This window comes from Oncorhynchus nerka, linkage group LG11 (assembly GCF_034236695.1).
Source record: "Oncorhynchus nerka isolate Pitt River linkage group LG11, Oner_Uvic_2.0, whole genome shotgun sequence".
NCBI lineage: Eukaryota > Metazoa > Chordata > Actinopteri > Salmoniformes > Salmonidae > Oncorhynchus > Oncorhynchus nerka.
In genome coordinates this window covers 31,314,105-31,327,936 of record NC_088406.1, presented here as the reverse complement: position 1 = coordinate 31,327,936, position 13,832 = coordinate 31,314,105, and the positions used below count along the sequence as shown (strand labels likewise).

At 42.7% G+C, this 13,832-nt stretch overlaps 1 pseudogene; it reads right to left on the bottom strand.

Annotated features, from left to right (window-relative positions):
- The window catches only part of LOC115136672 (vasodilator-stimulated phosphoprotein-like), a 31,186-nt pseudogene extending 17,558 nt beyond the window's left edge, over nt 1–13,628 (bottom strand).
- Between the last annotated feature and the right edge of the window lie 204 nt (nt 13,629–13,832).

Below are 13,832 nucleotides of genomic sequence, written 5' to 3'. Positions count from 1 at the left end.
CTGCACCTGTACATAGCCCACCTATAATTTAGCCCAAACAACTACCTCTTTCCCTACTGTATTTAATTAATTTATTTATTTTGCTCCTTTGCACCCCATTATTTTTATTTCTACTTTGCACATTCTTCCATTGCAAATCTACCATTCCAGTGTTTTACTTGCTATATTGTATTTACTTTGCGACCATGGCCTTTTTTTGCCTTTACCTCCCTTATCTCACCTCATTTGCTCACATCGTATATAGACTTGTTTATACTGTATTATTGACTGTGTTTGTTTTACTCCATGTGTAACTCTGTGTCGTTGTATGTGTCGAACTGCTTTGCTTTATCTTGGCCAGGTCGCAATTGTAAATGAGAACTTGTTCTCAACTTGCCTACCTGGTTAAATAAAGGTGAGAAAAAAAAACCACTTCAAATGTTGTGGCATTATGGCTTAAGGACAACAAAGTCAAGGTATTGGAGTGGCCATAACAAAGCCCTGACCTCAATCTTATGGAGAAAATTTGTGGGCAGAACTGAAAAATCGTGTACAATCAAGGAGGCCTAGAAACCTGACTCAGTTACACCAGCTCTGTCAGGAGGAATGGGCCAAAATTCACCCAACTTATTGTGGGAAGATTGTGGAAGGCTGCCTGAAACATTTGACCGAAGTTAAACAATCAATGCTACCAAATACTAATTGAGTGTATGTAAACTTCTGACCGACTGGGAATGTGATGAAAGAAATAAAAGCTGAAATAAATACTCTACTATTACTCTGATATTTCACATTCTTAAAATAAAGTGGTGATCCTAACTGACCTAAAAGAGGGATTTTTTGCTGGGATTAAATATCAGGAATTGTGAAAAACTGAGTTTAAATGTATTTGGATAAGATGCATGTCAACTTCCGACTTCAACTGTAGATTTCTACTTTTGAATTCACATTACATCCTTGCCTTACATTCCACAGTAGCCACTAAGCAAACTACTTAATCCGAGCAATCTTTCTTCTAAAACATTACAATATTGAATAATGCAACAATCCACAAGCATGTGCAGACAATTGAAAGGGTTTATTTTCTCATCCCTACACATCAAATTAGCTGACAATACACAACTCCTGCTAGCTAGTTTCACGTTGTCACGTTCACTAGTACCGTGAAATGCCTTACTTGCTCTTTCACAACAAGTTTGCTAGTTTACATTGCAGTGTAGCCCACGGTATTTTGGCTTAAAGTCTAGTAAGTGTGATGAGAGAGGAAGACAGAGTGAAGGAGAGGGAGCAGACCGTCAGAGAGCATGCCTCATTTCGCTCCTTTTCCATCTCTTCTCCCATTTCACCTCTCTCCAGTCTGTGATACAATCTCCAACTTCCTGTGACACAGCTCTTTAGCCACAGCCCACTTCCTGCTCCCAGCAATGCCTAATAAGGGTTGAATCAGCCTGACTAGTGAACAATAGACACACGCTCATACAGACACACAAACTCACCCGTCCAGGTTTACCCACTCATGTGCCCACTGTTGACCTAAATGTTTGTTAGGTAAGCATGTGCAGAAAGGAGGAAGTGCTAGAAAGAAAAATTAAATAAAGATGTCCCTGGCTGGGGACAACATGTGAGGAAAGAGATGTGGATCGTGGTCAGTAGACACAGAAGTACAAGCCAAACTTTTCCAGCAAGAATGCCAATATTCCATTTATAAAGGTTTGCTCACATTTGTTTTTAGCGAATGCAACCCACCCAGGTATGGAGCAGTGAGGGCAGCTCCAAACTGGTAAGGTACAGAGAAAGGGGACTGGGAAATGGATGCATTGTTAATTGGAGAGAAAGCAGGGGCTCAGGAAGAGAGTGAGGAGTGAATTATTGATACATCTACAGACATTGAGACTCCCATGTTAAAGCAGGCCACACACACAGTCCACAGGGTTGGCGCAGGCATGCTACATGGATGCACATGTTTTTCCACACATTAACATCTGAATGAACCATGGGGGGGGGGGGGGGGGAAGAGTCCATAAACAACTTATTTCTGTGACAGTGTCCAAGCAGCACACATAATGCAGTCCTTGAAGGTTAGTTAAGAGTCCAGACTAGCAATTAAGATAAGCATTAACTAGCTGACCAGTTCATTTAATTAAGTGTTGTACTGTGAGAGCCAATAGGTCACTGGCTGGCTGAGCATTAAAATAACTCAAACAAGGAATGGACAGAACAGTCTTAATCTGAGGAATTTTCACATAACCTTCAAACATTAACGGTGTTGGACGTGGCTGCTGCACATGTCAAAATCATAACCAAGTGCTGCTGCAAAGGTTATGAAAATATCCTGTTTGTCAAGATGACAAATTAGCAACCCAACTGATCAACATTATGATAAAGTTTACAGTCTGAATACAGACAGAATCGGAGCCTCAGACATTTAGAGACAGAATCGGAGCCTATAATTTCTCAGTCAGTGAGGGGTTAACAGGAAACTGCAGTGCACAACAGAGGCACACGCTCTGAGAAGTCTGTATAAGGCTTTGCTCAGAGCTTGTACCGACAAGTACAGCCAGGTCCAGTGTCGCTCCTGCTCGCTCTGTTTACCTGGCCCTCCCACCATGCTCTTCTCCACACTCCTCATGTTCTTCCCTCCCCCTCTGTCTCTACGTCTGTCCCCCATCGTCCCTCTTAATCCCTCAATCCTCATCTCTGCGTTCATACTTAGGCTACCAGTTAATCAGTCAACCATTATTTTTTATCTCAAGCCCTGTGCCAACATGTTAGCAATTTGGACTTTCCCTCCACTGTTCCACTTTGACCTCTGTTCATTTGGCAGAACATGTTGGATACTCATATGTTGAGTGCTTGCTATGTCCTGCCAGTGTGCTATGATGTTGTGGGGTCAGTCATGACAGACAAACTGTCCAGTCTAGCACATCAAATCAACAGAAAGTCTAATGCGCTTTAATTTGCTCACAGATGGAGTCATGTACCAACCAAAAAGGGTGCTTGAACTATTATTCTAATTTGTTTATCATGAGAAGATCAACATGACTAAAGATATTGAAATAAGATGCATCACAGCTCAGTTTATTCAGATCTTAGGACTTCACACCTAGTGGAAATGTGAACAAAAGTTATTCCACTCATATTACCTCTTCCAACTAAAAAATGTCTAGTTTAAAATGAGCTAAAACAAAAAGTAAAGCAATGCTAACTCCCTCTCTCAGCCTTGATAAAAGTAAAGACCCCAGTTCCAAGTCGTGGATGATGAAAATGCCGATCACACACATTCTTAAAGGCAGAGTAAAAATAACCTGGTCCTGTCTCTCCAGGATACAGCGCACAACCTGGGTATCTCTAGCACCACAAGGTGAGTACACACACAAACAACGTGGGCATAGGTGACCAACCATGTGTGACCTCTTATTCAGTTTACGTACAAAAACAATTGCATTAGTTTTGAAGTTTCCAGTATCATCTGACAGTATTGTCCTCAATGAAATTACCCTCCAGTCAAGTACAGGGCTGTCACAGTGACAGACTCAGTGATACATTTTTCATGTAGTGTATGTGGACACCTGCTAATTGAACATTTCATTCTAAAATCATGGGCATTATTATAGAGTTGGTCCACACTCCCTTCGCTGCTATAACGGCCTCCACTCTTCTGGGAAGGCTTTCCACTAGATGTTGGAACATTGCTGCGGGGACTTGCTTCCATTCAGCCACAAGAGCATTAGTGAGGTAGGAAACTGATTTTGGGCGATTAGGGCCGGCTCGCAGACAATTCATCCCAAAGGTGTTCGATGGGGTTTAGGTCAGGGCTCTGTGCAGGCCAGTCAAGTTCTTCCACACAGATCTCGACAAACCATTTCTGTATGGACCCCGCTTTGTGCCAAGGGCATTGTCATGCTGAAACAAACAGGAAAGGGCCTTCCCCAAACTGTTGCCACAAATTTGGAAGCACAGAATAGTCTAGAATGTCATTGTATGCTGTAGCATTAAGATTTCTCTTCATTGGAACTAAGGGGCCTAGCCCGAACCATAAGAAAACAGCCCCAGACCATTATTCCTCCTCTACCAAACGTTACATTTTTACACTATGCGTTCTCCTGGCATCTGCCGAACCCAGATTTCCTGTCGGACTGACAGGTGAAGACTCATTCATCACTCCAGAGAACGCGTTTCCGCTGCTCCAGAGTCCAATGGAGGCGAACTTTAAATCACTCCAGCCGACGCTTGGCATTGCGCATGGTGATCTTAGGCTTGTGTGCAGTTGCTCGGCCATGGAAACCCATGTCATGAAGCTCCCGACGAACAGTTCTTGTGCTGACGTTGCTTCCAGAGGCAGTTTGGAACTCTATAGTGACAGACAATTTTTATGTGGTACGCACTTCAGCACTCCCATTCTGTGAGCTTGTGTAGCCTAACACTTTGTGGCTGAGCCGTTGTTGTGCCTAGACGTTTCCACTTCTCAATAACAGCATTTACAATTGACCGGAGCAGCTCTAGCAGGGCAGAAATTTGAACAACTGACCTGTTGGAAAGGTGGCATCCTATGACGGTGTCACATTGAAAGTCACTAAGCTTTTCAGTACGGGCCATTCTACTGACAATGTTTTCCTATGGAGATTGCATGGCTGTGTGCTCGACTTTATACACCCGTCAGTAACGGGTGTGGATGAAATAGCTGAATCCACTCATTTGAAGGGGTGTCCATATACTTTTGTAGTGTACCTCTGGCCCAATTGACACTAACACAGTGGGACACAGGCAGTAACAGGACTGAATAACAAGTAGAGTGTTTAAAAAAAAAAAAAAAAAAAAATTTTTTTTTTAAAATTATTTTTAAAAAATCGGTCAAACACAAAAACACATAGGCTGTACACTGAATAGGATGACAAATGGACAGAATACCTCAGATCCTTGAAGAACAGGTAGTTTTTGTAAGAGGCAAACCGTATGGACTGACTGGCTGACTACTGAAGCCTCAAACTAAAGATTGAGGAGGACCAGGACCCCTGTTGTAATCCTTTGCCTACTGCTGTTAACTTTCCTTCTCTCCATCACCCTTCCTCGTGCCTGCCCCTCCTCACACAGGTCCTAGCATGCCGCTACATGCAGACTAGTGCTTTTAGTCTCTCCCCTGTGAGGCACACAGCACCAGGCGCCTGAGTGGCACAGCAGTCTAAGGCACTGCATCTCAGCGTCACTACAGACCCTGGTTCGAGTCCAGGCTGTATCACAACCGGCAGTGACTGGGAGTCCCATAGGGCGGGCACAATTGCCCCAGCATCGTCCAGGTTAGGGTTTGGCCGCGGTAGGCAGTCATTGTAAATAAGAATTTGATCTTAACTGACTTGCCTAGTTAAATAAACACAGCACCAGGCTCGCTCTCTCCCTCTCTAAGGTGTTGGATTCTCTGTCTCTTGTTATGTTCTGCCTCTCAAACTCTTTCATGCGCCAACTCTCTCACTTTTTCCTCTTTCTTTCTCGGTCAGGTCCAAACCACTCAGCATTCTTTGTGTGCTGACTCATCGGTGCCGGAGTTTCTCTGGAATAGTCTCTCCAATGTTGTGGAAATGTTCCTTGGCTGTCTGGGCCAGACCTCTGACCACTTGAAAGAGGCCGAGGAGCAAAAGCAGCATTCCAGCTCCTGAAGCGCTCTGGGGGTGCCATGACTGGCACTCACTATGCCCTTATTTGGACCATCGAATCATCGCTCTTCTCTCTGCGTTCACTTAATTCCTTTTACAGGGCCAAGCGTATCCTCCCTGAGAGGCTGAGGAGGCATAGCCCCTTGGAGAAGATCCCCCCCCCCCTCAGGGGGTGGGGACATGATGAGAGTATCTCCCCACTCTCTCAGTTGTCCAGACATATAACTCTGTCCCCATCTCTAGAGAATATGTTATGGGTATGAAGCTGCGCGCACAGAGCATAAAAGAGCAAGGGAGGAAGGATATAAACTAAATTGAGTTGATACCTCACCTTTATGGAGGTCTGCGAGTGCTGCATGCCTGTGGCTTGACACTTAGCATTCGCTATATAGATGCTGAGTAGTAGAATTTTCTTTATCGGCTTCAAAAGGGTCAACGCTGGTCAAGACTCAGGAAGTACTTTTTTTTTTGCTGAAGTACACAATCAAATCATGGATCTATGAAATGTTGCTGTCTTACTCTTTGATAGTATGCACACACCATTTTATAACGTGTCTTCTAAATGGTTAAACTTGCCTCGTGGTCACTAAGATTAATTGCATGAACATGCTTGTTAGTTGAGAATGAAGCAATGGAATGAGGATCAGTAAATCTACCTTTTAAACGAGGTGGTACTTTTTTTACAGCTATATGCCATGGTGGACATTCAGTAGAGATGATTCACAAATTCACTACCCATTGAAAATGTATCCAAATGACTAAACCTAGAATTACTCAACACACATCTCAGACAGAGAGACCCAACTGGGAGATGTGAAGAAGCAACCAGTCCAGCGATAGCACAAAAGCTGATAGTTTCTGTAAACAACATTAATCATTCACAAAAAATGTCACCCATGCAGGAAATAGTTTGATGTCAAATCTAAAAAAATAAACTCCCTATTTAACCAACAGTGGCATCGCTTGAGCCTCTATTTTAATCTTCCAAACAAAATATAGCTTGTATCCAGTTAATGCATTGTCTTAGCATCCTCATGTATGGCAGAAGGGAAAGTCAGTATTTGTGACAGAGTTTTTGGCGATGGCTGATGCTATAAAGCTGTTTTCCACAGATCTCCCTTTCCATTTTCACCTAGGGAGGAAGACAGAGTTATGAATGGAGAGCGACGAAGAGAACAAGAGAGAAAAATTGCAGCCATTGCTGACTGTGCTGACTGTGCATTAAAACTTTACAGTATAGCTTCCGCAACAAGCTTTAGCGTCACCAAAGCCAACCAAGACCTGGAGTTGCCCAGGGAACCATAAGGAAAATATGATTTTTTTAAATGTATTTTTTACCTTTATTTTACTAAGCAAGTCAGTTAAGAACAAATTCTTATTTTCAATGACGGCCTAGGAACAGTGGGTTAACTGCCTGTTCAGGGGCAGAACGACAGATTTGTACCATGTCAGCTCGGGGAATTGAACTTGCAACCTTTCGGTTACTAGTCCAACGCTCTAACCACTAGGCTACCCTGATGATCTTTGTTCCAGAGACACAAGTGGCCCTGAGAAAACAGTTTCCTCCTTACCTACAGCATCTATAAGGATCAGCTACAGGCAACGACATTTCTTATTGATGGGATATAAAAGGAGAAACTAGGAGCATTGGGAATGAGGGTGTGTGAAAGTGTACTAGCTAGGGTGGAGGGAAGGAACAGAATGGTTTACATGGGAGTGTCAGGCAGAATCCCAAACCGCCCCTTCCCCTCAAAACTCCATTTGCACGTTCACCTCCGCTTTATGCACAAGTGTCCCAACGCTAGCTGGGGGGGTAGCAGCTAATTAGACCCTGCAATAGCCACATCAAACAAGCCAGGATGCCCCAGAGCAAAGTGCTATCCCGACACGCACTGCGAAATGTTGAGTTTGCGCAACTTCATAGGAAGAATTGAGAGGTGAGCCTAATGAGACATGCATTTCCTTCACCGTCAGTATACCGTACTATAGGAGGGTGTAGAGGATTCTTTGGTCAGTGACCAAAGCCAAACTGTTGCTTCCTGTTTACCATGCCCTAGCCACCATTCTGCACCCGCCTAGACGTGTGAGTGACAGCGCTGAACAAGGGGGGGATATTATAATCTAGATGCTTAATAATAGAAAACCCACAACCACCAAGGAAACTGGATGTCCCTATTGCGGCAATATAGGCTTATTTTTGTACATTGTGCACTGCATCGAATTGCTTTAAATGGGAGAGCTTGTGATGAAGCATGTCACAGATTGCTCGGCCACAGTGTCATTCAGTGTTAATGATGACGTACTAAGTATTTTCAGTGAATACTACCACACGAGTCCAATTGATTTTCGTACAGGGAACCCATCTGAATCTACTTTGATGAACAAAGGAAATGGTCTACTTATGGAGACATGAAAAATAAATCATACCAGCGATTGGTGATGACAAATACACAACGATTATGTGCCATAAAATGACTGTTACATGACTGTGTCATCAAAGAGACAAAGTTAGAAAAACAACATCAGCCATAATAAGTTCTGACTTCTCAGCTAGGGGTTAAAAGTTAACTTATGGTGGTAAAGGGGGAGGGGAGGAGAGGGTAGCAAGTGAAATGCACTCCCTGTGAATCTACACAAGCCAGTTTGGCCTTCATAGCCCATTTCAATACAGACAGGCAAAGAATGACGTGAGAGAAATAAAAGGAGACTGTAGGTGAGTCAGAGTGTGTGTTCCTGCTTTTAAGTAGATCAATACTATACGAGCTCAGCATGGAGAGAGTGAAAGGGGAATATTTTAAACTCGTGAGAGAAGCCTTTTATCACCCCAAACACACGTCGGCAGGTCCTGTGTGTTGAGGGTGATTTGATTTGAAGAGCGTTGAGCCAGTAATTGAAAGGTTGCTGGTTTGAATCTCAGAGCAGACTAGGTGAAACATCTGATGATGGGCCCTTGAGCAAGGCATGTAACCCTGTAAGTCGCTCTGTATAGGGTTGCAAAGGGTTGGAAAACTTTCCAGGAAATTTCTGGGAAATTTTCCATGGCAAGTTAAGTCCGGGAATTTGGGGAATTTTGCTTTAATTCATCAAAGAAAGTTAGCTTAATACAGTGAACCTTTTTTTGCGGGATACACAAGGCAATTCTAGGTCTTGTGGCATATTTTGGTTAAACTATCCCCAATTCAATGGAATTGCAACCCTCTGCATGCACAGTGCATTCTTCCATCACATGCACAGCTGATTCTCAAGATCTTGCACACTAATGAGATGCTATTGAGCCCACACTACTACACTGTCTGAGCCTAGGACTACATACTTTCTGGTAAGTTTTGATAACAATACTGAGTGGGGTGAATACATTTTATATGACATGATTTTTTTGTTGACTAGTAAATAGTAGCCTACAGCAAAGTGGGTTTAAATCATTTCTAACTTGTTAACAATTCCTGATACTTAGTTTTTGCTACCATGTGGGTTTTAGATAGCTTGAGCCTGCTAACTGAGTGTTAATTCACTTGTTTCCATACATGTTTCATTTTAAAACATTTATCTTACAAAGGAGTTGTTTAATCTAACTGCTTAACTATTTATGTGTTTTATTTAATCATCTTTACAGGAAAATGCCACAGGCACCATCTGATGTGTGGAGACATTTCTCTGCAGCTAATGTTGAAGGAAAAGATGTGTACATTTGCAAATATTGTGACAAATCATATGTGAAGGATGCAAAGATGCAGAATCATCTGGCCAAGTGCATAAAGTTCCCTCAGTGGTCACAACAAACAATCTTCTCTGATTGGTGGTCGAATGTTCGTGGGCAAGGAATAATTAATTGCATCATCTCCACCCCTCAACCAGTATTCTACAAGAGCACAGACACAAGGGACAACAGACACACTGGTCTCTACTTTGCAGATGAGCTGAAGGCAGTCATCAATGACCTTGGACCACAGAATGTATTTGCACTGGTGACAGAAAATACTGCGAACATGAAGACTGCTTGGTCTAAAGTGAAGGTGTCCTACCCTCACATCACACCCATTGGCTGTGCTGCTCATGCATTGAATATGCTCCTCAAGGACACCATGGCACTGAAAACAATGGATACACTACATGAGAGGAAATGGTTAGGTATGTGAAGGGTCATCAAGTTATAGCAGCAATATACCTCACCAAGCAAAGTGAGAAGAATAAGAGCACCACAATGAAGATGCCCAGCAACACCCGTTGGGGTGGTGTTGTCATGTCTGACAGTCCCCTGGAGGGTAAGGCGTCTCTTGAAGAAATGGACATATCACAGTCTGCTGATATGGACAGCCCCATCAAGAGGATCCTCCTGGATGATGTATTTTGGGAGAGAGTGGTAAGCAGCCCGAAACCTTTAGCAGTAGCCTTTTCACGGATTGAGAGAGACAATGCCATCCTGTCTGATGTTCAGACGTAAGAGAAGAAATCCATACTGTCCTGCCCACTTCACTGTTGCTCCAAGCAGAGGAAACTGCAGTTCTGAAAAACATCAAAAAACGTGAAGACTTCTGCCTGAGGCCCCAAGTAATGCTAGCAAGAGCATCCTGTCTGGTGCAGATATCTACCAGCCCTATGGTATCATCACTACAGTGTCTCGCCACCTTGACCTGGATGAGGGCAAGGTTCTTGGCAGTCTGGTGAAGTATCTTCCAAGCAAGGGCTTTGGGATGGAGATGCAATATGGCAGTCGTGCCAACATATCTCATCAGCCACCTGATGGTAGGTACTTTGTGGATCTGAGGCTCTTTCCACTGTTGCCTCAGAGCGCAACTGGTCCTTGTTTGGGAACGGGAACACACACACACACGTTGAAACATTGGTGGCCATCTGGGCAAATTTGCAGCTTTTTGAGCCTGACAATGAGCCATCCTCAACAAGTTTGGAAAGGGACAGTGAAGATGAGGCCTCAGAGTCTCTGATGTTCAAGAGGTGGACATTGAGGTCCAGGGAGAAGACATGGAAGCCTGAGAGGAAGACAACCAAAGCTTTAGTTTCTAGACTATCATTTTACTGATGTTGAAAACGTTTTTGGGAGATGCGATGGATCATTCAATATTTCCTTTTGTTGTTCATTGAAATCATCCCATGTGAAGAGTCAACTAATTTAATTAAAGTTCAATTCATAACTAAATTGATTCTCTCTATTGGAAGGATTTAATTATTTGCAATTATGATAAGATAAAAGATTTGTTTGTCTCCATATGATATTGTAAATATATCCAATGCAAAAAAACATCTACATGGTATTAATACCCATATATTCCCATTAATTCCCACAGAAAGTTTCCACCTCTGAATATTCCCCAAAATGTTTAAAAAAAAATGTATATACATTTTAACTGTGCTCAACATGGTAAGAGTGAAAGGAGAACATTTGTAACTGATGAGAGCAGCCTTTTATCACCCCAAACACAGTTCCTTGCTAGACACTATATATCCCGATGCCTAGTCGCTTTACCCCTGCCTACATGTACATATCTACCTAAATTACCATGTATCCCTACACATTGATACTGTAATGGTACTACTTGTATATATCGTCATTCTTGTGTTTTCTATTCTTATTATTTAACTCTGCATCATTGGAAAAGAGCTTGTAAGTAACCGGGTTGGGCTCAATTCAAATTGAAAGCTGTCAATTCAGGAAGTGGCATGAATTTAAAATTCAGAAAATATATACAAAAAACTTTTGAAATAAAATAGCTTCTGCTTTTAATTTGATTAAGAAGTCATTGAAAACAAATTCCCTTTTTTCAATGATTGAATTATAATTTTAGTTCACTTCCTGAATTGACTCCCTTCAACTTCTTAGATCAAATGTTTCACACCCACCTTACAACTGAAGGGTGTGTGTGTGTGTGAGTGTGAGTGTGTGTGTGTGGGGGGGGGGGGGGGGGGGCAGTTAGTACCAGACACCTGGAGCGAGTCACAGCAGGCGTCGCTTTGATAACAACAATGAATCCTCCAGCTGCCATTAACGAAGACTGATGCATTTCCTGTGTGACAGTGTAGTCTGAGATAGTTTCCTCCATGTTTCTCTGTCTCAGCTGATTATGGTTATAGGGAGGATGTATGCACAGCCAGGGTGGACAGAGAATATGGTTATCTTTGTGTAATAAAACTTCCTTGGATGTATTGACTGAAGTTTCGATTTATTCGATTTGGGTAACCTCAGGATCTTGGCCTACCTGTATTGGGATAAACCATGGAACATTTAACCAGCTGGCTACACTCATCTCAACATTCACATATGTTAAACTATGCTGAGGACAATGAACTTGATTACATGACAGACAACATTACATTCCTCACCCATTATGTAAGCAAAGTAAATGACATGACCTCAGATGGGGCCAGAGCCCATTCATTCATTAGGCCTAGAAATTAGTGTTGGCTTTAACAAAGTAAACCAAAGTGACCAGCAACGGGTTAAAAACAATACAAGGCCTTACTTACCCAACTTGGTTTTGCAAAAGAAGTGAGAGATTCAAGATTGGTTAAGGATAAATAACTTGTTACACAGGTTATAGAATCACAACAAATATACATTGTGGATAGAGTCCCAGATAGATTATAGAATACAAATGTACATAGGCCCAGGTGATATGCGAGGGGCCATTGTGTTCGAGTCAGGGGAAAAAAATTACATTCCAGAAAAGGCCTAACTAGTCTTGGCTTCAAATCGTGTAATTGCCAACTTCACAGGCTGCAACAGGATGTGGAATTCGTAGACTGGCTTGTTCCATGCTCGGCGAAATTTGGTTGTGTGTACAGGCCTGGTTGGCCAATTACGGGGGAAATAGGGTCCTTGCATGGATACGTGGAACTATGGCAGGCCAGCTGATCAGACAACTCCATGTCTAGCAGTGGAACTATGGCAGGCCAGCTAACCAGACAACTCCACGTCTATCATACACAACAGCGTGCTCTACCACAGGGCACCATTACAGATCGCAGTTCCATTTCCCACCAAAATGTCCCAAATAGGACACAATAAATATTGATTCCATGATACATGTAAATCACCATGGGACACAAATTGTAATTCAAGTAAAGTACAAATTACCCGGTCTAATGCTCTCTAGGCTTAGGCCTATTGTACTGGAATTAGGCCACTTGACAATATGTTAAACTATGACAGAGCAACAGGCTACTACCGTATGACCAGGGGACAGACACCGCTCGAGCTGGCATTTCTCTTTTTCTTCTCGCACTCATGGGCTACAAAGTGATACATTGTATAAGGTGCTCTGCATTGAAACAAGTTGATTTAGTCTGGCGGTCACTTTGATGATGACATGTTTAGGCTGAGTCAAAACTAGACTACCAAAACAGTTCGAAATCTATCGAAGTTACAATATGATAAATCATATGACTCAAAACAAAAACTTGCACCAGCCATGCTCGATCACTACAAGCGCACAAAATCGATATGTTGTATTGTAGTCACAAAACAAAATGAACAGACCGATCAGATTTGAATCGCTTTACCTCATTGTTAGAGAGTGGAGATCCTCTCCGATGCAGTTTTTTCGTCCTCAGATCTAAGCCCGGGGTTCAAAAATAAAAAATAAAAACGACGATATCGGCAAGATACACATCTATATACACGTAAAGGGATAGCCTACGATCCACAAGCAGGATAAAGAGAAGCACACCTCGATGATTTCCTGGTTTCGGGGAGAGAGGAGTTGAAAGACTGGATACAGTAGTGGAGCGCGCTTGCCAACTCCAATCAGGATCCAAGACTCATCTCTCCTTTCTAAACAGACTACCATACACGAGCGAACACTGTCAGGACAAACTAAAGGCTCTTTCTCAATTTTGTCAACGTGGGAACGTTGATCGATAATGCTGTGAATTTTCTCCAGACCTTCTCGGTCTGTGTAATTTAATTGGTGTTTAAACTCAACCCGCCTCCAGCTTTCAATTCGAAGTAGGCTTTCTTTCCATGTTCACCGGCCCCTCCTCTATGTAGTTAGAAAAAAAACGTATTGCAATATGGGATCCTTAGGACGTCCATACCCCCCATTGAAGTGTATGTTTTAAGTGGGTTAAGGTTTGGGTTTTGGCTAGGGATGTCCATGTCCCAAGGATCCCGGATAGCACTAACCTTGGGAAACATCCACACCACTCTGCCTTTCCCTAGTGGTTGAAAGGCATAACTCCAATTCGGGTGTT